This window comes from Petaurus breviceps, unplaced genomic scaffold (genome assembly GCF_028583685.1).
Source record: "Petaurus breviceps papuanus isolate PSGF00001 unplaced genomic scaffold, PetGlider_PUasm1.0 126, whole genome shotgun sequence".
NCBI classification, from domain to species: domain Eukaryota; kingdom Metazoa; phylum Chordata; class Mammalia; order Diprotodontia; family Petauridae; genus Petaurus; species Petaurus breviceps.
The window spans coordinates 24,966,076-24,992,886 of record NW_027185655.1 but is presented as its reverse complement, the minus strand read 5'-3'; the positions used below and the strand labels follow the sequence as shown (position 1 = coordinate 24,992,886).

At 35.4% G+C, this 26,811-nt stretch overlaps 1 protein-coding gene across 1 annotated transcript in view; it reads right to left on the bottom strand.

Annotated features, from left to right (window-relative positions):
- The window catches only part of UNC5C (unc-5 netrin receptor C), a 423,173-nt gene that overhangs the window by 290,454 nt on the left and 105,908 nt on the right, over positions 1 to 26,811 (bottom strand). The window lies entirely within an intron of this gene.

The window sequence follows — 26,811 nt, the reverse complement described above, 5'->3', positions numbered from 1 at the left end:
TTTCTTTCTTTCTTTCTTTCTTTCTTTCTTTCTTTCTTTCTTTCTTTCTTTCTTTCTTTCTTTCTTTCTTTCTTTCTTTCTTTCTTTCTTTCTTTCTTTCTTTCTTCTTCCTTCCTTTCTTCCTTTCTTTCTCTACTCTTTTATAACTTCTCTTGATATCTATCTTAGTATTCATAACAAGGCCAAGGATTCAAAAAGAGAAATATTTTATTTATTAAGGATTCAATCACCATAACAACTAAATGGGGAAATAAATGTATCCCTTTATTCTGTGACATGCTGCATGAACAAGAATTCAGGGTGGAAACATATTTGTTAAATGATCCTAAGTAGGGTACTGGCTGAGCTCCTGTCTCTTTCATATTAAAGTAGATAATATAAATAATAAAAATGCAGAATGAATTCACTATCACCTTTTGACTATCAGAGACTATTAGCATTCTTCTACACATAGCAGAAAACAATCTTTGAGGGTGTAATATAGCTGATGCACCACTAAATCATTGAATTCTTACTTCGTGCTTTCTTTTTCATCAGATTACTTTATATGGGACCTCCATCAACAAAAGCAGTCTCAATGGGAAGTGAAATTCAGATTAGTCATTTAAAAAATTTGAATAATTGTAAAAATAAGCCATCCTCCAGGGACTTACATCCCTGGATGTAATTCTTCTTCACCAAATCATAATATTTTATAATACTAGAGTAGTAAATATCCTTAGATATCAGCTAGTTATACCCTCTTACTTTTATAGATATGAAAACAGAGGTTCAGGGAGAGGGAGTGGTATATGCTCAAGTTTCCACAACTAAGTTATTGGCAGAGCAGGGATTAGACCTCCATTCTCCTGTGTCTACTACAATGCTTTTTCCATTACACAATTATATACTTGTATAACCTTTTGGGAAATTGATTTGTAGTAATCTGGTAATTTTCTGCCACACTGGTTCATCAGAGTTGACAAATCTCCCTTCTGATACTTAACTGTGAACACAAGGAAGTCACTTACTCTGAGTCTCAAGCAACTTGCTAAGAGAAATTACAGATAGATTGCGATCTATATCAGTGTAAGGAGTGAACAAATCAAAGAAATCACAAGTTTTTGATGCATTAACTTCCTTAATGTAAAACATCATTTGAAAACATAATATACTGAAGATCATATATATATGTACATATATATACATATATATACACACACACTTTTTTTTGCTTAGGAATTCTTAATATGATTGAAGTAAAAATTTCTTGCTGTGAGTATGGAACAAACAGAAACAAACAAACAAAATACTCTATAAATGAATTAAACAATTATTTGCAATATCAGAATTACCTAGAAAATATTTTTCTTACCATTCCCACACACACATGTGTGTATGCATATATATGTATATATATATATATATATTTAGCTTTGTTCAATTATTTTGTTCAATTATTATCAATGTAGCAGCAGGCAGCTAGGTAGCCCAGTGGACACAGCACAGAGCCTGGAGTCTGAAAGGCATAAATTCAACTTCTGCCTTAGATACTTGCACCAAAGTTGTGAGAACTTGGCCGAGTCACTTAATCCTCTTTTCTTTAGTTTCCTTTTCTCAATGGTAATAACAATAACACCTCCCTTCTTCCCTACCGTTGTCCTGAGGATTAAATGAAGCAACATTTTTACAAAGCTCTTTTGCAAACCTTAAATTGTTACATAGTTTCTAGTTAATAGTAGCAGTAATAGTACTCTAAATAGACAGACTTATTGAATATTTATAAAATTATCTTCCTATTTCAGCAAGATTATTTTCACTATTTTTTAATATCAGTATATCTCTGAGGGATATCACTGACTCCTAATAGAATTTCCAGACATTCAGAGATCATTGAACTCAACCTCTCATATTTTACAGGTGAGGGATTTGAGACACAGAAAGCAGAAGCAACTTGTCCAAGCTTACTTGGATTGGTTTGGCAAAAAATCTTAGGTGACATAAAATTTGAGTAACTATAACGCTGTTATATAATGTGTATGTATTACATATAAAATATTATGCAGATAATATAATATACATGCTATACTTATGTTTTCATGTGTGTTTATACATATAGGCAAATGCATACACATTGTGAAATTATTTTATGTAGTGAAATATACCATAGTCTTACTATTATATATGCTTATTCATGCTGGAATAATTAATTGTAGCAAAGTACTTAATCTTTTTTTGTGTTATGAACTCTTTTTGATGGTCTTATGAAGCCTATAGACTTCTTCCCAGAATAATGTTTATATTAAAATAAGTTATCTAGGATTATAAAGGAAACCAATAGTATTAAAGATGCAATTACACCCCCCTCCCCATCCAAATCAGATCCCAGGTTAAAAACCTCTTAATTAGAAATTTAAATGTCTGAACTCATCAAATAGCCAAAAACAAACAAACAAACAAACAAAAACAGTCTCTGGCTCATAATAAGAACTTAATAATGGGGCGGCCAGGTAGCACAGCGAGTAAGAGCACCGGCTACAGTGTTGAGAAGACCTGGAGGTCGAATCCCGGGCTCAGACACTTAGCACCCACCCAGAAACACCTGGCCATGTAACCTTGAGCAAGTTACTTAACTCTGATTGCTTTAAAAAAAATAAGAACTTAATAGATATTTATTGATTAGATTTAAGTAAAGTCTATGTATTGTATGGCATTGAGGCAATATCTTTTTTTTTTTTTGCCTTTTTTTGGGGATGGCAATTGGGGTTAAGTGACTTGCCCAAAGTCACACAGCTAGTAAGTGTGTCAAGTGTCTGAGCCTGGATTTGAACTCAGGTCCTCCTGACTCCAGGGCCGGTGCTCTATTCACTGTACCACCTAGCTGCCCCAATATATAATTTTTTTAATGAAGAAATTATGGCTCATAAAGGGCTACATTCTTCTTTCTGTGGCTAGACTGGATAAGAAGAAGTCTTCTACCACAGAAAAGTCATAATTAGATTTCTTGTCCTGCCCATTAAGCAAAGAATTTGAATAAAGTGAATAAGATCCCTGGAAAACAATTCTGTCACATTAATACAGTGACAATGATAAGATCCAATGTAATGCCACATGACTTTATGGTATAAAACCAAGGACTAACCTAGGGAAACTCTGCTAAACTGTTTTCTAAACTCAAAATAATAAAAAATAGAGCAGCAAGACCCTTATCAGAGTCTAGTACTTTCAGTGAGATTAATTTCACAATTTAGCTATAGGTTATTTGGGCTAGAGACAAAGGTAGTCACTGGTAAAAATTGACACCCTTCCTGTCCCAGTGCCATTATTTATCCATTTAGACAAACTTTATTCAGTCACTAAAACAAATCCCCAAGTCAAAGGAATTCTGCTTTCCTAGAAAGAGATTTACAGTTGTTGGCACCTTCCTGTTAGATCATAGGCCAGGGGAAGTCTGTCAGCATTGCAGGAAGATTCTCTTTTCTCCTGCTGGGCATCCCTGTTCCTGTCTTTGTAGCTTTGCAGAGACATTGCTCATAAATGTAATAGAAATGCGGTGAGTGGCCATGGTTGGAGCTTCTGAGGTTGTGTCTGTGACTGCTTCCAGGGCCATAAAAGCACAACTCAGACAAGTATATTGCTTGTTCCTGTAGTAAACCAATGTTCCTAAATAGACACATATTGGAGATTTAGAAGAATGAATTCTGGCTACTTTGGAGTCAAGCTGACTGTCTGGGAAGAGGGGCCCTGACCTGCCTCTCTGCCACCCAACTCTGGAAAATGCTTTATGGAAATATTTTATAACAGGGTAATCATACAAATGTAGACTTGGGGCCAAAATAATTTCATAAACCACAGATACTGGCTCTGTGAGAAACCTCTTCCTGCTTTTGTTACCTTATTGTGATGTAATTCTAGAATCAAATCTGAAGCCAATTTACTTTTCTTTTTTTTTCTTTAATTGTTCTATAACTCCGGCTTGCTCTATAGCATACTTCATATTATCCTGTTCACAGGATCATCGATCTTTGGTTGGAAGGTATCTTAGAGGCTACGTAGTCAAAATTTCTCATTTGATAGAAGATTATGGAATGATTTTTCCAAGGCTACATGATTAGTAAATACGAGGAGTGGCATTTGAATGAGAGTCCTCTGACTACAGAGCAATGTTCTGTTAAATACAATTTGGACATGAAATGTTTATCACCTAAAGATACACAGTCTCTTGGAAAACTTGGCTTTTCCTTTTTTTTTTCTTAACTCCCTTCTTGTTTCTGAATTGCATTTGATAGTTTCTATAGAGACATCTACTGTCTCTTAAATGTACCACCAGATTTCTTTTCTCTCCTTTCGTTTTTTGTACAGAATGCTGTCTTGGAAATCAGGAATGGACTGAGTTGTCTTGATTTTCCCCAAACCATAGCCCTTTTTCTAAGTGCCTTTTTCTCACCAAAAGCAGCAGTTACTTAATAATACAATGTAGCTTCCCCACCTCCACCCTGCCCTACATCATCAGAACCCTGCTAATGGCCAAGGTCCCTTTCTACTTTGCCATGTGTCAGGTTAAATAACACTCCCTGATGGACATCAAAGTTCAAATGCCAGGTTTGGCTTATTTCTAATATACAGGGATTTGCAATAAATGGTCCATTATGTGTAGCACTCTTCATCAAAACTGGCACAAACACAATACAGAAAAATAATAAAAAAAATCTCTGGAGTTTATAAGGATTTAAACTAGAGCTTTTCAAGTGAGCACAAATACCATTGAACTCTAAACTCAAGAGAAAATAACTTGAATCATTTATCAAAAGGACAGAGTGGTGCTTTTTGTATTTTTTCCTTTTAGAAATAAGTTGCTTTTCAGCCTTTGTACTACCTCTAAGTGTCAAATTTTAACTTAGTTAACTTAAAACAGTAACATTCAGTTTTCCATAATAGTTAGGTTTTCCCAATAAGAAAAGATGTAAAATAGTTAAGATGTAGTTCATTTCAACCCCTTAATTAAAAATAAAAGCTTCATTAGAAGCAATTATATCTGAACTGAATCAGACATTTCTTTTCCTAGGGAATGGAGAAATCCAAATACAATGTATCATTTTTTTGAGTACTTGAGGACCATTAGTTAATATGCTGTGCCTTAGATGTAATGTATGGAGTAATATGTCTACCCTTGCCAGGGGATACCTGGCACTAATTTCTTGAAAAGTCTTATTCATATTTGATTACTGGACCAAATTGCCAAGGAAATAGGCTGCTGGGCTTGTTTAGCTGGTATTACTTGATGGCGAAGTGTTTTACCTTTCAATGGTATGAGATATGGAAGAATACTTTGAAGGCTCCCAAATGATAATTCTGTTTCCCCCACTTTACATTATCAATCCTCGCAGCTTTGGTTCTTTGTTTTTTTTGGAAGAATCATTACATCTATATCCCCTCTACTGCGAACGATCCCCTCTCTACCTTGTATTGAACTGCTTTGTCCTCATTCTCTTTCTATTTATTCCGTATGTTTTTATAGATGTCTTTGTTGTTTACTCAAATAAGATCCTTGTAAGTAGTGATGGTCTTATTTGTATTTCTAGTGACTAGTACAATACCTGACATTTAGTAGGAGCTTTAAAAATGCTTGATGGTTAATAGTCCTTCATTCATTCTTTGTTTTGCTGAATGCCCACTACATGGAAGAAACGTGTGTGTGTGTGTGTGTGTGTGTGTGTGTATGTAGGGGGGGCAGGATACAAAGATGGTCTCTGTCTTTAAGGAACTTACAACCCAGTGGGAGATGATAAATACATAAATAAATGAAAGACTGAGTAGAATATAACATATGCCAATAAAAAGAGATAAAAAAGTTGAGAGAAGGAAAGAATTATTTCTGATTGGAGGGATAATGGAAAGTTTTGTTATTTGTTGAGCACCTACTATGTGCCAGACTTACATGAGGCCCTGGATATTCAAAGACATACCCAAAACAATCCTTGCCTTCAAGGAGATTATGTTCTACCAAGGGAAATAAAAATATGTTTAAAGGTATATGTTTAAACATGCAAAGATAGATACAATATAGGCACAAGTCAGATTTTGAGGGGAAATGCACTAGAAGTTGGGTAAATTATGAAATGCCTCAAATTTAATACACTATAGCATATCTATATCTGTATACAAGAAAATATTTTATGGATTTGTGTTTCTAAGTGATTATATTGGAGGTAGAGAATAGCAGATGTTGGGTGTGGTGAATAGAGCACTTGCCCTGGAGTCAGGACGACCTGAGTTCAAATCCGGCCTCAGACAACTTAACACAAAAATACCTTGGGCAAGTCATTTAACCCCAATCGCACTACTTTCCCCTCTCCAAAAAACAACAAAAAAAGCAAAAACAAATAACAAAAAAAAGAGCATAGCAGATGTTGAACATTCTAGCGTTAGAAAAATGGGCTTGCTAACATTTCCCCCATAGCTCAGAGTTTGCTTTGAAAGTGTTAAATTGGGGCGGCCAGGTAGCACAGCTAGTAAGAGCACCGGCTCCAGTGTTGAGAAGACCTGGAGATATCGAAACCCGGGCTCAGACACTTAGCACCCACCCAGAAACACCTGGCTGTGTAACCTTGAGCAAGTTACTTAACCCCAATTGCTTAGGGGTGTCCAGGTGGCTCAGCGAGTTAGAGCATTGGCTCCAGTGTTGGGATGACCTGGATCAAATCCGGCCTCAGATACTCAGCACCACACCCAGAAATAACTGGCTGTGTAACCTTGAGCAAATTACTTAACCCCAATTGCTTTTTTTAAAAAAAGTGTTAAATTAAAGGAACAACAAAAAAATACATTCCACAATCCAATTAAAAAAGAAAAAAAGTATCAACCACCCTAATGTACCACATCAGTACCCAGGATACTAGCTAGTTTTTCTTTAATAAATAAAACATATTCTTAGGACTTGCATTACAATTTTCTTCTTCAACGTGCTTTGTAAACATTAAGTAATTCTTGTAACACCCTTGGGAGTAAGTAATAATATTTTGTACTCACAAAGGCTCTTTTATTTAAAGAATACAAATTGCTTTACAAAAACACCAAATGTTGGTTGTTTTATCAGCAACAGTGATTTGGATGGTTGAAGAGGTTAAGAGAATCAGATTATAATAGACCATTGTTAATACAGTATCTCTAAAATTAGAATTTAAAATTTCCAATCACTAGAGATTCTCACTGCATGGAAGAATTTCCTACTGAAGGCAATTTAACTAAGGTACAGAGGATGATTTATTTGATATAGAAATAGTCAGAAAAAGAGTTGTTTAGAGAATTTGGATAGTCTAGGTTTCCATTTCTATTTCCACTTCCAGCTTGTGAGTTGTTTCAGCTTTTAAAATATAGTCACCTATTCAGTTCAGACAACGTTTACTAATTGCCTAATGAGTACAATGCACTCTGCTAGAATGAAATCAGGGGAACAGGTGGGGCATCTGTAAAGAGAGCAAATTGGAAATACTAAAAAGATCCTAAACCTAGCCCAAAAGTCTGAAGGAACTTCTGAGGTAATCTAGGGGAGCCATTTAAATTTACAGATAGAGAAAATGAAGTCCAGAGACAGATGGATGTTAAATATTTGAGGGGAGATTTGAACCCATTTTCTTTTCTCTATTTCATGCTTACTTTGCCTAACAATGTGCTTAACCTGAGCTAAGGGACTGGCAAGGAGTATTCACAATAAATGAAGGTAGCTGAGATATAACTAATTCAAATGCAGATCATCCAAAATTCATCCACAATTGTTTGAGATTGAGTTTTGATAATATGCTTGAAATACATCTGTTTTCTTAATTCGGAATATAATTTTCCAGAATATTATTGTTACTTTGAATTTGCTGATATATGAAGGCATTTTGACAGTTTGCTAGTTCAGAAAAATAATATGCAAAATTAAAAGTACTATGAAGCTATTTGGGCCATTATGTTATTTTTTTTGACATAAGTTAATCATTAAACAGTGCTCTGTTGAGGGTTAACATATATATATATATATATATATATATATATAAACAACTTAAGGTAAATGATGTTTATACACCTATATAATGGAAGATGTACAGCCAAGACCAATGGTATTCTGAAAATGCTGTGAGAGGAGGGTAGATGTGTTCCATAGTATCAAAGAAAAGTTCATATTAGAGTATGGATATTCATTCATTTCCCCTAAATTCACATGAATTTTCTAAATTTTTATTGGAAATCTGCATAATTTTTGATACATTACTTTTTAAGAGGAATAAACTCCTCATTTTTGTCCACTTGCTAATTGGGATATATTTTAACTTTTAAAACTATCTATACTCTAATATTGCCCAGAAGGACTAATAATTAATCACATAAATGAAAAAATAACAAAACCTACATAATTATTTCATTAAGTACAGCAAAAACTCAGACAAAATATAAGACATTTACTTTAAAAGCCTAAAAGGAGCATAGGCATGGAAAAACTCTCAATTAATATGATGAAAAGCCTGTACCTACAGTATAACCAAAAGCTAGAATTCTTTAAAATGGAAAAACAGTGGAATTTTTCTAGCCAAAGAAGCACAGAGTAAGGACTTCTTTCAATTGTTATTTGAAATAGTCATAGATATACTAGCTATAAAAAAAAGACAAGAAAAAGAAATCAAAGGCATAAACAATGTAAGTGAGAAAACAAAAATTAACCTTATTTACAGACAACATGAATGTATATATATTTAAAAACCCAGGGAACCAGCAAAAAAAATGAGATAGGATTAAAAATAATTCACAAAACCAAAAGCATTTCAATAGAATACAAACAAAAAGCCGAGGAAATGACAATTAAAATTTAACTCAAAATAAATATAAACTGCACAATTAAATACCAAACAACAGGCAATTTCTATATGGAATAAATACAAAAACACTCTTCACAAATATTTTTTTTAATTGAGAGGTATTCAGTGTGCATGGTTGGACTGTGATAATAAAAATTCTAAACATCCTTGCTGATACTACCTAATTTAATTTACAGTTTTGAATCAAAAGTAGAACTAGACAAAACAATAAGAATATATATTTTGGAGGTCAAAATAGCTAGGATCTCAAAGGAAAAAGTGGTAATATTAAAAACAAAAAGCACAATATTTCTTTTATTAAAACAGAGTTCATTTTGTGGACTACAAGCCGAATGTAAATTTAAAGAGTAATAATGGCCTCCAAAACAGTTAATGCGAATTCTGACTGCACTAGGTATAGTAGTAGCCGATAATCTTGCTGTATTCTTCCTTAGACCCCTACGTTCAGTTTGTGGCACCACACTTTAGGAAACGCCTTGAGAAACTAGAGAATGTTCAGAAAGGACAATCAAGATAGTGAATGGTTACACATGAGAACTAGCTAAAGGAACTTGGAATATTTAGTTTGGAAAGGAGAAAATTTGGGTGGAAGGTTCATAGGAGCTGCCTTAGAATAAGGAAAGGGTTGCTATGCCAAAGGATTAAGTTTATTCAGTCTGGTCCCAGAAGGCAGAAATACAAGTGATGGTTCAAAGATGAAGAGTCCAATTTATGGTTGATTTCAGAAACCACTTTATAACAAGAAGAGCTGTCCAAAAGTGGAATAAAAGGTTTTGGGGGTAGTGGGTTCCCCCTCACTGGAGTTTTAAGCAAAGGATGACAACTGATCATATATAGAGGACATCCTTTTAGGCATAGTATGAAAGAGGTGGTTCCAGGGAGACCTTAGACAGGTCAGTGATGAATATAAGGAAGGGGACTTAAAAAACCAAAAGCAAAATTTCAACTTAGTTTCATTATTAGTTGCCTTTTTACTTTCCTTAACAGTAAAAAATGTTTAGATCACTTGTGTTTTAAAACAATGCTATGTGTTGGGAAAGGAGACTGACTTTGGAGACATGAGAACATGGTTCCAATTTGGGTTTTGCTATTTTTGCACTATTTTCTCACACTAGAGCTCCCTTTTCACATCTGTAAAATGAAGGAATGGGTTAGATGTTCTTTTAGATTCCTTCCATTTCAAAATCCATGATCTTATGTGTTTCAATTTTCAGGGTAGATTCTAGAAATTGAATTGTAAGGTCTTATTTTTCCCCTATTTAAAAAAATGCCCTGAGTTTTATTTTATCATCCATTTCTTATATGCTTTCACAAGAACAATAAATATTGTGGTTTATGATGGGAACTGTAGAAAAGGAAGGAGCTGAGTAGAGGTCACTGGTGTGATTTGTACTGTAGACCTCAGAAATTGCAGTGAGAAAAGAACACTGAATGTTGAATGAGAACATCTGATGTCAGGTGGGGGCTTTAAGGCCTGCTACCTCTGAGTCTATGTGTGGTAATTTAAGATTTCTAAGCCTCAATTTCTTTATCTGTAAAAATAAAAATCTTGCTTTACCTTATAGGCTTCAAATGAAGGAAATACTTTATAGACAATAAAGAGCTATATGAATTGATTGTATCTTTACCATCAGGCACAGCCTCTAGCCAATTTCATCCAGGCCCTCTTCTCTGCCTCCTCCTGTATACTTTGAGGTAGTTCTTAACTAATTATAACAAACTATATAAAAATGTCATTCATTTTGTGTCTCTGTGGTCCATTGAAGGCCTTCAAGAGTGGATGAGAAATATAGGGAAGAGAGTGACCCAAAGGAATTTAAAATGTAGTAGCTGATTTCAAGCTTACACAAAATATAAAACAAACTAGTATATTAAAAAATACTAATTCTGGGATATGACTTTTTATTGACTGGCAATAGGAATTAAAGCAACCAATATGGAGTCATCAGGAGATGGTGGAAGAAGAATTTCAGTTGGTCTTTGAAGAAAATAAGGAGAATACGTATAAAATTTTAAATGTGTATTAATTTTAAAATCCATTATAAACTTTTTATATGTTGAAGAATATTAGGAAAAAGACAAGGGTTGTGAGCGATCATTATAGCTCTGGTGTAACTTTCACTTATCTAGACGGCTCTTTTACAGATTATCAACTATTCAAAATATAAACTTAGAAGCCAGAAAGAAACAAAAAAGAAAAGAAAAGAAAGAACAATCAGATTTAAACGTTAAATGTTATAAAGCACATACATTAAAATCTACACATTTTATGGCTCTAAGGAGAGGTCAGAGAGCATCTAGAAGTTACACATACTAGCAACAATAAAAAGTGGCATAGGGCACAAAGGGAGGAGACAGAAAAATTGCAAAAAATCAGGCAAAACAATTTCTAAATTCTTGATACTACTTGTGAGATGCATGAGAACGTTTTTTTTTTCTTTTTTTTTTGTAAGAGTAAATAGGCCAACACACTTTAAAGGCTTTCAGGGTCATCATTTCATGATAGTACCATACAATCACTGATGTTCCTAATAATTGTTTAAAGTCATCAAGAACAGGTTAAAAGATCGATCATTATTCTTTTTTATGAATGCATGAGAATGTGCAACATGATTTAGTTAAATTTAAAAAGGGCTAAAATAAAGTTTTGCTCCCTAAATAAGAAAGATGACATATTTTGGTGATTAAAGAAAATAATTCCTTACTAAATTCAAATAAATGAAGCATTCATATTTTTAACATAATACTTTAGAATTGTGGTGTTTTATCCTGAGAATGTACACTTTAAAGTACAATAATCATCTCGGTCCATTTTGCAAAGATTACTGTTATGGTGGACTAGCTTTCTTCATCTAAAGAAGAGTGGATGATTAGTGATTTTCCCTTATCTGTACCTATGCTCCCTCGGTCTTCTTTGTAGTCAAGATGACGTTCTGTGTGTGTGTGTGTGTGTGTGTGTGTGTGTGTGTGTGTGAGAGAGAGAGAGAGAGAGAGCAAGTGAATATGTTAAATGTATTCTTTACGCCTTGTGTAATGTGCATAACTCAAACTACCCTGATTTTGTCAAGTTTTATAGCAATGGCCCATAACCTTAAATCTGTGTATCATGTAATCCTTCCCAAGTTTGCTGAAACCTATGGACTCCTCACAATATTTTAAAATAATTGGAGGGAATGCTAACTTTCTGTTAGTGGTTAATAAAAATAAAACTATAATTCCCTCCTACCCCCACCCCACATTGAGTCCTAACAGACTCCCTGAAATACTATCAATAGGTCCATCCTTGGAGCCTAAGTTAAGGACCCCTCTTTTTTTTTTCTTAATGTGCTTTACTTTTGACATGGCTATCGGCACATTCCATGACTCCTTGTATTTGGATAAAGTCCATTGAAGTGGAGAAGAGAGAAAGTGCCTCAATGGATTTTAATGTATGTATTACAATAAGAAAAAGTTATGCTATATGGCATTTGTTTTTCTCAGGTCTTTACTTGCTAATAAATTAAACTGTTCATGTAACCATCTTGATTTCTGAACTTAAATGAAAAATAAATTAGAAAAAATGCATGGCCAAGGGCTAAGTTGAAACACATATGTGCATCTTATTTGTTACCATATGGCATACATAATATTCTCTGGCATAACAAAACAAATTGAAAACATCTGTAGTATTTATAACAATCAATTGGGGGCAACCAAAAAGGTGTCTGCTACATTGAGATTTCTCTTTGAGCCTCAGCCTGGCAATCCTTTTTCTGCATTTCTGTCCCTGGAAAATCTATCAAATGAAAGGATTAAATGAAACGATCTGTAGAAACCTCATACAAAATGGCAGCCATTGATGATTTCAGGGATACTTCAAATTCACCAAAGGAAATTGAAACTTTTATTCTCCAAAGTAGACAGTGCCCAGTGATGCTACTTTCTAGAAAGTTTGCTTTCATAAAAGTATATGCAGGAATGTAGATAACAATTTCACAAATCTTGTCATAAAAAGCTCTCTGTTTTCCTCTATTTAAGAAAAAAAGAAATACTCAATTAAATTTAGAAGTAATAGAGATAGGAATAGGGGTAGAGACAAAAGCTGTACCTGTGATTTTATTGGAAAAAGGATATTGCCAAGTGAGGGAATTCCTTTGGCCAATAGGTCAGTCCTTCTCCATAACTTGTATTCTTCAAAAGATGCCCTTAATTTCTAGTGTTCTTTTCCTTCACAACTCATCTTATGCTTACTTATCTGTGTAAACATATAATTCCTCCAATAGAAAGCAAGTTCCTTGAGGACAGGTCTGTTTTTTGTGTTCAGTCCTTGTACTCTGAGTGCCTAGCAGATGTTTTGCACATAGTAGGCACCTAATAAATGATTGCCAGATGACTGAATGTATGACATTATGACACAGTGATGATTCTGAACTTTTGTTTAGAAATTTCAAGGCAAAATTATGGTCTTTTGAAACCATAATTTAAAGATATGCCTTTCATGCAATTGTTTGGGAGACAGCACCGGGTTAAATGATCACCATAATGTTCACAATATATGATTTCAGAAATGATACTACTGAAGTTCTTGATAAATCTTGTATGTGCTCTGACCCTCACCTGAATTTTTCATCCTATGTCGCTGTTCTGGAAATCTCTAGTGAGACACATTGGTTAACACAAAATAGAGAACTTAAATACATTTTCTTTGTAACAGTGTCATCTGTCTACCTTCTGAGTGTGTTTTCAGTGGAACAGAATATCCCACATACTTCATTTTCCCTGAACAGCAGCATGAGACTTGCAGCCTTTTGATTCAACACATAAAATATTAAGAGCCAATTTTCAGCTGTACCTCTGTCACTTCCATTATCATTCTACACGTCCAGAGGTGATAATGGACTCTGTAAATTGCGGTCTCCTTCCATCCTAGACCGCTGAGGGTTTTACCTAGGGACAGTTCTGCACAAAGGGTGGCCCAGATGTATGTTAATAGCACTGAGCAGCAAGCAGCAGACACTGCAGTACAAGATTGTGTGATATGTTCCCCAAAGGAAAGGCAAAATGAGCTGAAAACAATTTCCCTAGGAATGGAGCAAAACCAACTGGAAACCCAGGCTTCTCTCACAAATCAAATAAGGAGTATCATTTTTACAGACTCGGAAACAGAATTCTCCCATATAGTCATCTAGTCACCACTGATGATGGATGGCTTGGGTTAGCTGAGACAGAGCAGAGACATGAAGAGTTTTCTTTCAAACATTTAGAGAAGGTTGGAAAGGACAGATGTTTCCCCTTTGGCATTTTCAGCCACAACCACAAAGAACTATCAGGGTCCGTCATGTTATCTTCTCGGATAAAGTGATATACAGAGAATAAAATATGGAGTTCATGCTGTGTACAGCTAAAATGAAAGCTGCCCCTGACAGCACTATTCAGTGTACCTATCAGTAAACTTGTTCAAAATCGAAAGGTTGCTTAGAGAGTGGGGGTGGGAGTGGGGGCCTATCTTGCCTCTATTTTACACTAATTAGATTTCCAAGCAAATCAGTGCAGAATAGGAGACAAATATTGGAGAGATCAGAGCAGAAGACTAGAATATGTTCTCTATTCCACCCTAGCACCCAGTCTGGAATGGGTGTTTGTGGTGTTGATGGAGTTATATTTCTGGATCCAACTAGGAAAAAGCCACTATACCTGGTATTTCAAAAGTCTTAGTGTAGTTTTAAGCTAAAATTAAGAATTTTGGAACATCCTGTATTTTTTTTCAATAATTCCAGAAGATCATTAAGGACTTGGGGTCCTCAGTCATGGCAGACAAAAATAGAGGAAGTAGGGTATTATAGTATGGTAGCTTCTTATGGCTTTATTTGAAATTAGCAAGGCTGGTTTTTAGAGAAGAAACATACCTGGTTCATACTAAAGCCAACTTGGTAAGAACCCCCAGCATTTGCATCTCATTGGCAAAAGCTTTGAGAATCCAATGTCACAATGAGTAGAACTTCCATGAAGGGAGATAGACAGACAGACAGACAGACAGACAGACAGACAGACAGACAGAGAGATAGAGAGATATAGATAGGTAGATGGATAGATGACAAGATATAATATATGTATAAAATACCTAGCATTAATATGATGCTTTGATGTTTACCAAGTACTTTATATATGTTAACTAATTTTATCTTCATAACAACTCTGTGAGGTAAATACTATTATTATATCCATTTAAAAATGAGGAAACAGAGTCAAAGACAGGTTAAACAAAGGTCACTTATCTAGTAAATGTCCGAGGCAGGATTTGAACTCTACATACTCATACAAATTTCAACAAGTCAAAAAAAAAGCACTTGATCTCAAATGTTAGGTGAATTTTCCATTTGAGTATTCAACTTTTTCAGTTTCCAGTGGGATATATGACCTTGGTTACCTCACAATTGATACTGATTCCCTTAGTCTGCTCACAAACTTTCATGTTATTAATTTTTAATGATGCAAAGGAAAATTTTCAAGGTCACTGAGAGACCAAGTAGTTATTCAGACATTAAATTTGTTCACAGTTTCTTGGCAGCTCAGCAAGGAAATAAGCAAGAGGAGGGGGTCTGGTGCAATGGAAGGATCCATTGGTAATTCCACAGAACTGCTTAAATTGTTGATTGACTTATCAAGTCAAGCCTGAAGGTTTAGTTATGAATTTTAGATGTGTAGAACCAGTCTACATATGAGTGAACATTAGTCAGCTATAAGTAAGGCATCATGGTGTGATGGAAAGAAAGGGTACTAGATTAAGAGTTAAAAGACTGAGTGCTATCACTGTGTGATCTGGGCAGGTCATTTTACTTCTTTGAGACTGTTTTCCTCAGCTGTAAAATGAAGAGGCTAGACTGTATGATCTCCAAGGTATCCTAACTCTAAAAATATATTAACTGTCAGCAATGGCCAATATCAAAGAAAGAATAAAAATTAGACATCAGCTAAAAAGATCATGAAAAAATATCCCAAACCAGAAACATTGGCTAATTATATACAACTATGTGTATTTGCATATGAACAGCTAGCCATTTTCATCATGCATGCCAAAATTATTCACAATAAGGCTGCTTTGAACTCAAAGCATTAGTAAAAAAAATCCCAATTTATTTATGTTAGTGTTTCAAAAATTGTATGATCATCAATTGTAAGCACTTATAAAAAATAAGGAACAAAAAAAAAGGATGGAAATGTGTTTCCATGAAGTTTTGCCTTACTTTTCAGAAATAGCTTTATATTGCTTGATATTACATTGCTGACAATGGAAATAACATCAATAAAAGAATCTGAATGATTTAGAATGAATTATTATGTTCAAGTTTGTCCTCAAAGAATAGATGAGACAACAAAACTGTCTCCCCCATCCATTTAAAGAGGTGGGAGACTACAGATGTGGAATATTGCTCAAAGTACTTAACTTGGTTTATGTATTAGCTAGTTTTGCTAAATTGTTATGTTTTCTCATTCCTTTCTTTGTCCCAAGAGAGTGCTCTGTGAGTAAGGGGGAGGCATAAATTCCAGCATGAAGAAAATATAAAAACAAAAGATATCTTAAAAAATAAAATTAAGAAGAGAATTTCCACATTATCTAAAAATATATTTCTTGGAAAACCAGCCAAATGAATAAAAACCACATTGACTGGCAAGCAGTGTCATATAACTAACTTTTGTTATAAAAGAAACAGGATTGTGATATCTGCTCTGTTCATCACCTCTGTCAGCCTTTATTTGGGTGAGAAAGGCAGATGAGATCTCATTCTGATGGCCAGGAGTGAGAAAACAAGCAAAGAAGGTGAAAAATGCCTGGAGGAATCTGGCCTACACACACATTTCTGATTAACCTACATTTAATGTTCTTAATATTTTAGCAGCTGTGGTACTGGCTAGGGTTAGGCAGAAATCTTGTTCTCTCTGCTTCAGTCTGAAAACGTCAGTCACAGACAATGAGCTGGCATTGTGGATGTGGTTCCCCTCCTTTCACTTTGCTTCTCAGTTTAGTAGGAGGGTTTCATATGATAGAAAAATTTATAAAAGAAACCTTTAGCATTCCCCACTTTAATGTTATCATTCTTTACATGAGTGACTCCCAATCTGTAATAAGTGTATAGTCTTTCTTATTTACTTCCCCACATATTAATATGATATACCAATATATTGTCATATACAATATGATACAATATTACATGGTCAAGATAATATAATATCTGACGTTTATATAGAACTTTAAAGTTTGTGAAGTATGTTGCATATAATATCTCATTTGAACCTTACAATGATCCTATGAAGTAGGAGCCATGATTATCCCCATTTTACAGATCAGGAAAGAGGCTGAGAGGGGTTAGGTGGCTTTCATAAGGTCATATAACTAAATACAGAAGGAAGAACAGATGATTTTAAAGGGGAAAATGGAATCATTTATATCCATCTTACAAAAGTAATAACTCAACTAAAAGGATATGGAGACACCCCAAAGATTCCAAGGCTGTCTTCAGAAGAGTTTAATGACCCTTCTCCTCTTTTAATTTGGCCACAGTTAGGCTGTTGCACAAATAAGCTATGAGTGCAGGGGAGAAGGATTTAGCCAGAGCAATGCTAATGAAGATAGCAGCCTCTTTCTTACTCTGAGATTAGGAGTCAGGAAGACCTGAGTTTGAATCTTGTCTCACAAGGTTATTAGTTATGACTCTGGGCAAATCAACTCTTTCAGACTCAGCTTCCTTATCTGTAAAATGAGGACAGTAATAGCACCTATCTCACAGGGCTGTTGTGAGAGTCAGATGAGATAATATCTATAAAGTGCTTTGCAAAACAAAGTATGTAAATATTAACTGTCATCATTACCATCATCACCGTCAAAATCACCAACAACATTGCCATCATCATCATCCCCCTCTGGGCTGGTGTTCTTAAGCTTTTCCTAATTCTGTGGCTGATTGTCTTGACCAGGGAAAGAGCTGGAGAGCCTTCATGGAAGAGTAGGGTAGCTTTTGTGGGATTTAATGTTTCCTGGACTTTTTCCCCCTCCACTGCACTTGTGTCCATGTGTTCCTTGGGTAAGCCTTGTATTGGCTGTGCTTCGAATGTTAAGAACAGAGTATATTAAGAGTCTGGACCATTGTTACTATGCTCCATTGCCAATCACCTATACGATCCTTGACAACCAATTATGAGTCCTTCCCTATTTCCACTTCCTATGTTGGAGGTCATTAGGCCCTAAAATTAAGAGTATACTCTAGTTCTGACAATTAACACAGGAAGAATTTAGATTTAGTGAATGTTAGCAGACTGGTGCCATTCAACTGTCAATAACAACTTCTAAATTTTTGAGTAATTCCTTTGATATTTCAAGGATAGATGATTTCATTGGTGGTGGTATACCCACCATAATGTAGTCGGTCTTGTTAAGATGGTCTCCTGCGTTGCTGTGGTTAAAAACAATTGATCACCTGTGGATGAATCTTTCTGAATTTAGAGTGATCCTTGGAAAACAGATATCTCATGCGGTTGTCCACAAAGCAGTTCCAGCTTGGAAAGATGTGCCAGGGCTTGTGGTCTCCTGGCACCAGAAAGGTGTTTAAGATTTAGAAGGTTCAATTTGCCTTGTTTGTTGCAAATATATTGCAATCCAATCAACCCAACAAACATTTATTAAGTGACTACTGTGTCTCAGGCCGGGTGCTGTGGACTTAATTGGAAGTGAGCTACACCTAAATGTCTTTTATACACAAAAAATATAAAGTAGATAATGCTGATAATTTCTTTCTTTTGTTTTAAACAGGAACAATACTTCTTTAACATATAGTAAATAAATTCTTAAAGCAAAGGCATATGTGTCACTGCCTAAGATTGGGTCTTCTGAGGAGCACTGTTAGGGTGCTTTGAAATCAGTTTAGTAGTGTGGTCCTGCAAGGCAATATATGATTAATAAGATAACTTTCACAAGGACCTTTCTTGCTACTAGGAAGGAGCCTGAACTCAATCAATTGTGAACTTGATTTTTTTCAAAAAGGGCACAGTTATCATTCATAGGGGTGTTAAAATATTTACAACTTCCTTGAAACTTTATTAATTCCCTTGTATTGAACTGACTGGTCATTATAATCCACTTTATCTACATTTATTGTATTTAGGATTCTAAAAAAACAAGACTCATTAGTTTGCTAGGACTGATAAACCTTCAGTCTATTAAATGTGCATAAGCATTATTGACCCAAAATAGACAATGACAGGTCTGGAGCCACTGTAGTCTACTGCTTTAATAGGCACTTTGGGACCCTTAATACTGATTACTGGAATGACATAGCCTCAGTCTGTGGAATGACTTTCTGCTGTTTGATCTAGAAATGAAGCACACACACACACACACACACACACACACACACACACACACACCTCTGCAGGTATAATCTAATGTGATTTCTAGGAGAAAACAAATTAACTGATTTCTACCTAAATTCTCATCTGGAAAAGTACCCCAATATCCCAGATATTAAAACATCTAGCAGAATTTTGTGCTTCTGGGTCCTCTAATATTGAAGCCAAATGGACAATGGAATTGGCAAATTAGCCTTATTCATAGATACCGTGTTTCCCCGATAATAAGACCTATCCTGAAAATAAGCCCTCCCCTTACTGTGTAAGATTCCTCTAAAATAAGCCCTCCCCCGAAAATAAGCCCTATTGAGCACCGTCCCCCTCCCGTGAAACGCACGCCGCGCTCCAAGCTGCATCCAATCAGAGCTGCAGCAGTGAGTGAGTCATCCTGTTCTTCTCCAGTGATTTGCTTATTGAATAAAGGTACATTTTTTTGTTCACATTTACCTGTTTATTGAAATTGCTGTCAATGTTCATTAAAATAAGCCCTCCCCTGAAAATAAGCCCGCTGGTGTTTTTCTGTCCAAAAAAAATAATAAGACAGTGTCTTATTATCGGGGAAACATGGTAGTACTGTAAATGGGGATTAGGATGGGGACTGGAACTGTGATTTCACTGGTATGGGGAAATGCCCTCCATCATTACAGATTGGCACTTTCTCTGCCTCTTAGAACCAGAATTTCTGCCTAGAGCATTCATTGAGAGGTTAATGCCTTCTGCCCAGGGCCACACAGTGAATATATGTCAAAGGTATGACTTGAACTCAGACACTTGTGACTTTGAGGCCAGTGGGGTTTTTTGGGAGGGAATTCACTAGCTCTAAAGGGGGTGGTTAATCCATCAATCAGCAATCATTTATTAAACAGGCAGAACTTGAATACAAGGGTTACCCAATTACACAGTCAGGCTGCCTTTCTTAAGCCCATATACATGCAACAGAATTTGTGAAGCCCTGAAAAATGGCATGGCAGAGAGAGAAGTCTAATTGCCTTGAAAATGGAAAGAACAGTGACTTCTGGATGGTACAGACTTAGTAACAAAGGCACTGTGTAATGTAAGAACATGTCTGGAAGTATGAAAAAGAGAGAAAGTTAGGCTTTGGTGGGGACAGGGCTAGGACTTCTCCGAGGGGGCAGAACTAAAGAAACTGCTTCAGGTTTCAAGATGCACCTTTATTTTATAATGCCAGATTGATTTGGCAGCCCATCCTGAGCACAGAATCTGAATTGCATTACATCTTCACTGTGGTTTGATGTACTGTTAGGTACTGTCCTCACTTAAGAGAAACTATGCCATAGTAGCTCTGGGCTTGGAATCACAAAACCCTGGGTTCAAATCCTGGCTCTGATATTTACCTTGGACAAATCCCTTAGACCGTATGCACCTCAAGCAGCTTACTAAGAATGGTTCAAATTAGGACTTATGGATATTCATAGCTCTGCTATAGCAGATAGTTTCCCCAGTTAAAGTAATTACAAATCCTCCATATTTCCACAAAACTAGAATATCTACTTTTAAATACCTTTTAAAGTGAACTTATAAATGATTTCTGGATCATCTATTGATGATCTAGTATTGTTACCCATGAACACAACTACCTAAAAATGCATTGTAGCTTGCCTATCTCAAAACACAATTTTGGTTTTTTATATTTTTTTTTGCTTTTTTTTTTGGAGGGCAGTTGGGGTTAAGTGACTTGCCCGAGGTCACATGGCTAGTTTTTGTGTTCTCTCTGAGGCCGGATTTGAACTCAGGTTCTCCTGATTCCAGGGCCGGTGCTCTATTCACAGTGCCACCTAGCCACCACAATCTTGGTTTTATATTTGACTGATCATCTATCAAAATGAAAAATGGAATAAAATGTAACATTGTTATGGTATGTTAAATAATATAATCTTATGGTTAGCTGTCCTTTTCTTTTGTCTTTTCCCCAAGGTTTTCAGTGCCTAGGTCAGAAATTCTAAGTTAATAAATGATCTGTAACATTGTGTTGGGACATTTAGACTCTCTGTGTTTCTATCTCATGATATCTCTAGAACCTAAGACAGTGCCTTGTACACAGTAGGAGCTCAATAAATATCTGATGATGGTGATGGTTGTGATCAAGGACAAACCACTTCTGCCAGCTCACCCTGAAAATCCCCAGGCAAAACACAGCAATTCTGATTGAATCCATGAAGAGGAAACACTTATTTTAAATTCAATAAAAGACAGTGCAGAGATTTCTTCTGATTTCCTTGTTTTTATCCTTGTGGTGATGTGATTGTCAGTTGGAACTAAATATTGACTTTTTATTTGCTTAACTGATTCCCACAATCCTTTCCTCTTGCAATCTTGATAGTGCTTATTTTTTTTAGGTGACTGAATGGGGAGAAAATTATATAGTTGAACAGGATATGAATATAACCACAGCTGAAAATAACCATTACTTTTTTTATTACCATGGACCATATTTCCTCAATTTTCTGTCTTGTTTGTTACATATGTACACATCATATATTCATAAGTATAGATTGTGTATGCATGTGTATACATAAGTGCATATAAATATATAAAAGTATATATAGTTAAGCATATGATACTTGTGTATTATATTATATATCATATTGTTATTATTATATTATATGTATTATATTCCAAATTTAGAAAAAAAGTGAACAAAAATAGAGTTCAGGATGATGAAGTCATGTGTATTGTGAAAAAAAGTAGACATTGTGTAATGTGAATAAGTTCATGTTTCTAAAAATGTAGTAGATCTAAACACTTAAGCTATGTCTCTGCAGTAATAAAAGTATTTTTGAAATGCACCTTAGAGACTCAATTATGCAGATTACCTGCCGAAGGTAATCAAATGAACAGGAGATGTCACTTCTCTTTGTTGAAGTGTCTATACAGTAAAGTAACATGTGGGTTTGGCAATTATCCAGTGAATTTGATTAATGTAGCCTGTCAAGGCAGACATTTTAGACCAAACACACTTTAGGGATGGAATACTAATCTCACTTTAGCAAATATAATGGTATCCTAGTCAATGGAAGGTGCATAAGCCAAAAAATGAGGGTCCTCATCCCAACTTTCAGAGTCAGAGACTTTTAGAACAGGAAGGACTCTTCCAATATCATACATCTCAATGCAATATGATCATGGATTCAGGATTGGACCGTAAACCTCATATAATTCACTCCTCTCATTTTGGAAACCAAGGCTCAGAGAAGTTGCTGACCGTGTGTAGTTTATACACATGCCTCAAAAGCAGAAGAGCTGAGATCTCAACCAAGTTCTTCTATTTCCTAAATTCATGTTTTTTACCCCTAGCACACTATGCTGTTCCTGCTGTGTAATCTGAGGTCCATTATTTGACACCTTTATGGCTTGATTTTCATGCTGATTGAATGAATCAAAAGCATATTCTTCCTAGTTTACCCCATGGGAATGTTGCTTATGAGGCTAAAATGAGAATTTATGTGTAAGATCTTTTAAACATGTTAAGTGATAAACAAAAGAAAGGCATTTATTAGTTCTTAGGAAATGTGCATGTTATAAAACTATGGAATCATCATGTTCTAGTCATCATTTTAATCAGTTTTTAGATCTTTTCCTTCTTCAGGTACTTCCTTCCCAAAAATAATATATGTATTTCTTTCTGGGGTGTATATATACATATATATATAAAATATATGTGCTCATGTTATTTCCCTCCTCAGAGGAGGGAATATAAATATAAATAAAGCGTCCCAACAGAAGGGACTCCTAGAACTAAGCAGAGAATCTGGCACTCTAGGCACTCAAGAAATGCTTGTTGACTGACTTATTAATTGAAAATAGTTGTATCACCAGATTTCTATTGCCAGTAATAGCCAAAGAAGCATATATCATTAAATGAATTTATACTCCATTTATATCTCACTTAATCATATCACTTTAGATTTTCATACTAATTTGTTTATTTAAAATTTGTCTTCAATAATAAAATTCAGTAATAATGGCACTTTTTTTTTACTAGAAACTGGCCAAATAGAGAACCATATATAGATGTTCGTATGCACATAAGCATGTTCACACATACATACACATACAAATGTCCTTCTTGTGATCCTAAACATGAAATTTAGGCTTGTGGACAGAATAGCACAAGATTTTCCCTACTATTCATTGGTTGCCTGCTTTGAACAACCAACAACAATGAAAGAATATCAACTCAGAAGTCCAAACAAAGCCTTTTTGTGAGCCATGAAAACTACTCCATAACATAAACTTTATTTAAAAAAAAAGCATTTTATTAGTTTTATTCCTTCAAATTAAAAAAAAAAAACAATACAACACAATTCTTCAGTGAATGGTAAGTCTGCCTGCTGGGAGGAGCTGAGCATTGGGTGTCACTGGCAAGCTGCATAATAATGAATTGGTTTCTAAGGAAATGAAATCATTACTGTTCATTTTTGTCATTTACAATTGATTCATGTGCTACATCTGGCATTTTAATCTTAGCATTTTCAAGCCATTCCATCTTTCTTTAAGACATGACAATTAGTCAAAGACCATTGAAGACAACAAATATCATTCCAGAATCATTAAGAGTTGTCTGATTGGAGATGTTTTTAAGTTTTGAGAATTGTTACCACTATGGGACACTATTGACATTTTTCTCACTTAAGTCTGTAAAATAATGAACCAATAATACTCCCCAATTACTTCCTCCTATCCTGAATATGTTTGGGTGAAACCTTCTCCCTGTATTACTTGGATGACTGTAAATTTTATCATTAATAATTCTCCAGAAGTATTAGATAGCATATTATATAGTCATATAGCCCAACAAAGCTCATCATTGAGAATGAGCTGTATGTGTCTTGACAATTGTCACCACCAACCTCCACACACATCTATTTATTTTGAGCATGAAAGAACACCTTCAGAATGCTGCTTTATGTCAACCCGAAGCTACTAATTCTCCATCCCATCTCTTACACATTTTGTAAAACTGAAAAAGGATGAGTGAAGTACTGGGAGCCAACATTTGTCTTCCTTTTGTGAGCTACACAGTGAGGTTAAAAGCCACTTGTCAGCTTTAGCATAGTAAGTAGAGATGAAGAATTCTAAAGTTCAAATGAAATGCCATAACCAAGGTGTTAAATAATGAAAAAGAGACTCTTTATTGAGTTTTTCACAGGGAGACGATCCAGTTAAAGTGTGTATTCCTACCGATTGTGAGAACCATGAGACCAGAAGCCTAGAGTCTACAGGGTGTCAGAAAAACATAACTACTAAGTGGCTGGGCTCTCAATGAAATCTGTATGGGTCAACGGCAGGTTAGTGAGAGCAAACAATTTTAAAAATTTAAGCCAAACAATCAGAAAACCTTAGGGACACTTAATAGGAAGGGAGATGGGCAGTAGGTAGAAGAGATTAATTTCCTCTACTTTTCCAGCTACAAGTAGGATTAATTGTCCTTTGGATCATTTTGTATAATTATAACCTCAGTCTTCCAGTTAAGAGTGATAGACCCAAACTAGTGTAACTGATAGGCTTGGTCATCCTGACTGAAAACTATCAAACTTTTGTCTAATAGTAGAATCATGGCAATTTTACCTATTATTTTGAGTATCTATATGTTTACATTAAAAAAAATCTGCATCCCATAAATCAATTCCCAGACATCTTTAAACCATGCTACCAGCCCCAATCCTCTTTCCATCTTCAGTTTCTCCCCTGCACTTAAGTCTCATATCATCAGTTACTTATTGAACATTTCAAACTGGATGTTAAACTCAATATATCAAAAATTGAATTCACTATCTTTCCTCCTAAAACATCTCCTGATTTCTGTTCAAAGAAACACCATTCTTTTTTTTTGGAGGGGGGAAGGCAGGGCAATTGGGGTTAAATGACTTGCCCAAGGTCACACAATTAGTAAGTGTTAAGTGTCTGAAGCCAGGATTAAACTGAGGTCTTCCTGACTCCAGGGCTGGTGCTCTATTCACTGCACCACCCAGACACCCCTAAGAACTACCATTCTTGCAGGTCCCTAGGTTTGTAACCATGAGTCAAGTAGAATTTAGATTCTCCTCCTCAATCTACCTTACCGGACATATCTAATCATTTGCCAAATCCTCCTAATTCATAATTTTCCTTAGGCAGAGATCTGATCCTGGTGATTTCTCTAGGACAAAAGATAAACACCTCTGTTTAGCTTTTTTAAATCTCTACACAACTTGGACCCAGCTTTTCTTTCTAGATTTAATGGATAAGACTCTGTCTCCCACATTCTACAAGCTAAATGAAATGACTTTTGTTATGTTTCTCAAAGGCTCTACTCCATAGCCAATCTTTGTGCCTTTGCTCTCTGTCTGTACCACATGGGATGCATTTGCCTCTGAGTCCCTGTTTACCTTCATGACATAGTTTAAGCATTATCTTCTAAAGGAAGCCTTTCCTCATCCCTCCAATTGTTCATACCTTGCCTCCCAAACTATCCCATATTTAACTGCTTTGTATAAGTTTGTATTTGTTTACTTCATATTTATGCTGGATATCATTTTATACAAATTTGCTGTCTTTCCCAAAGGAATGCAAGCTTCTTCAGAGAAGAGATGGTTTCTTCCATCAGCTCCTCCCCCAGTGACTAGCACATAGTAGGAATTACTTGACTGGTTGACTGATTAGATAATAAACATTCCTCCTTCACTTAGTTGATGGTGTTCAGGAAGTTAGGCTGAATTCTTTTCCTTAATTATTGCCCACATTTAGGAGGCTCAGCATTGTCAGACACTTAATGCAATTAATACAGCATTGGAAACTGGGGAGTATCTAGATTTATATAGAAATTCCTTTATAGGGAAATTCACCTTTGGCCTCAGAAATAAAAAGTAAGAAGCACCTTTTGGGCACTAATGTGTCCCTGTTTTATTCTTCTGTTGAGACAGTTAGGTGGTGCTGTGGTTAAAGTACTGGACTTGGGAGGCAGTGAGACCTCAGTTCAAATCCTGCCTCAGATTCTTATAAGCTGTGTGTTCCTAGGCAAATCGTTTAACTTCCCTCCCTATTAACTTCCTCATCTCTACAATGGGCATAATAATAGCACCTACTTTGCAGAGGGTTTGTGAGCATCAAGTAAAGTAACTTATCAAAATACTTTGCCAGCCTTAAAAAGGAGTGTGTAAATGTTAACTAGTTTTCAATTGATTATGATGAAAATGGATTTTCCCTGAATCCTGAGGATGTTGGTGGTTTACTAAGTAGCAGTTACTAATTGTGCTTCACATGTTGTTGTTGGGACCTGCCTTGTTAAGAAGCATGACATTTTTACTCTCTAAATAAGATAGATTAGCAGTTTGGAAAAAGCCAGGCCATCTAGCATGTCATTTTGGAAACAATTATTCTTCTCCTTGTTCCTATCAAAGAAAGTGGGTAGGGGGAATCAAATAATATCAAAATGAGAAAATTTCAAATCATACAATGTAAAGCTTCTCTCTATATAAATATATATACTTAAGTCTGAGGGGAGATGGCTAAATTCCAAAATGATTACCACCATCAAATCAGTATTTGAGGGAAAAAAAGGAGGAATCATTGTTTTCTTTTGAGGAATACCAAC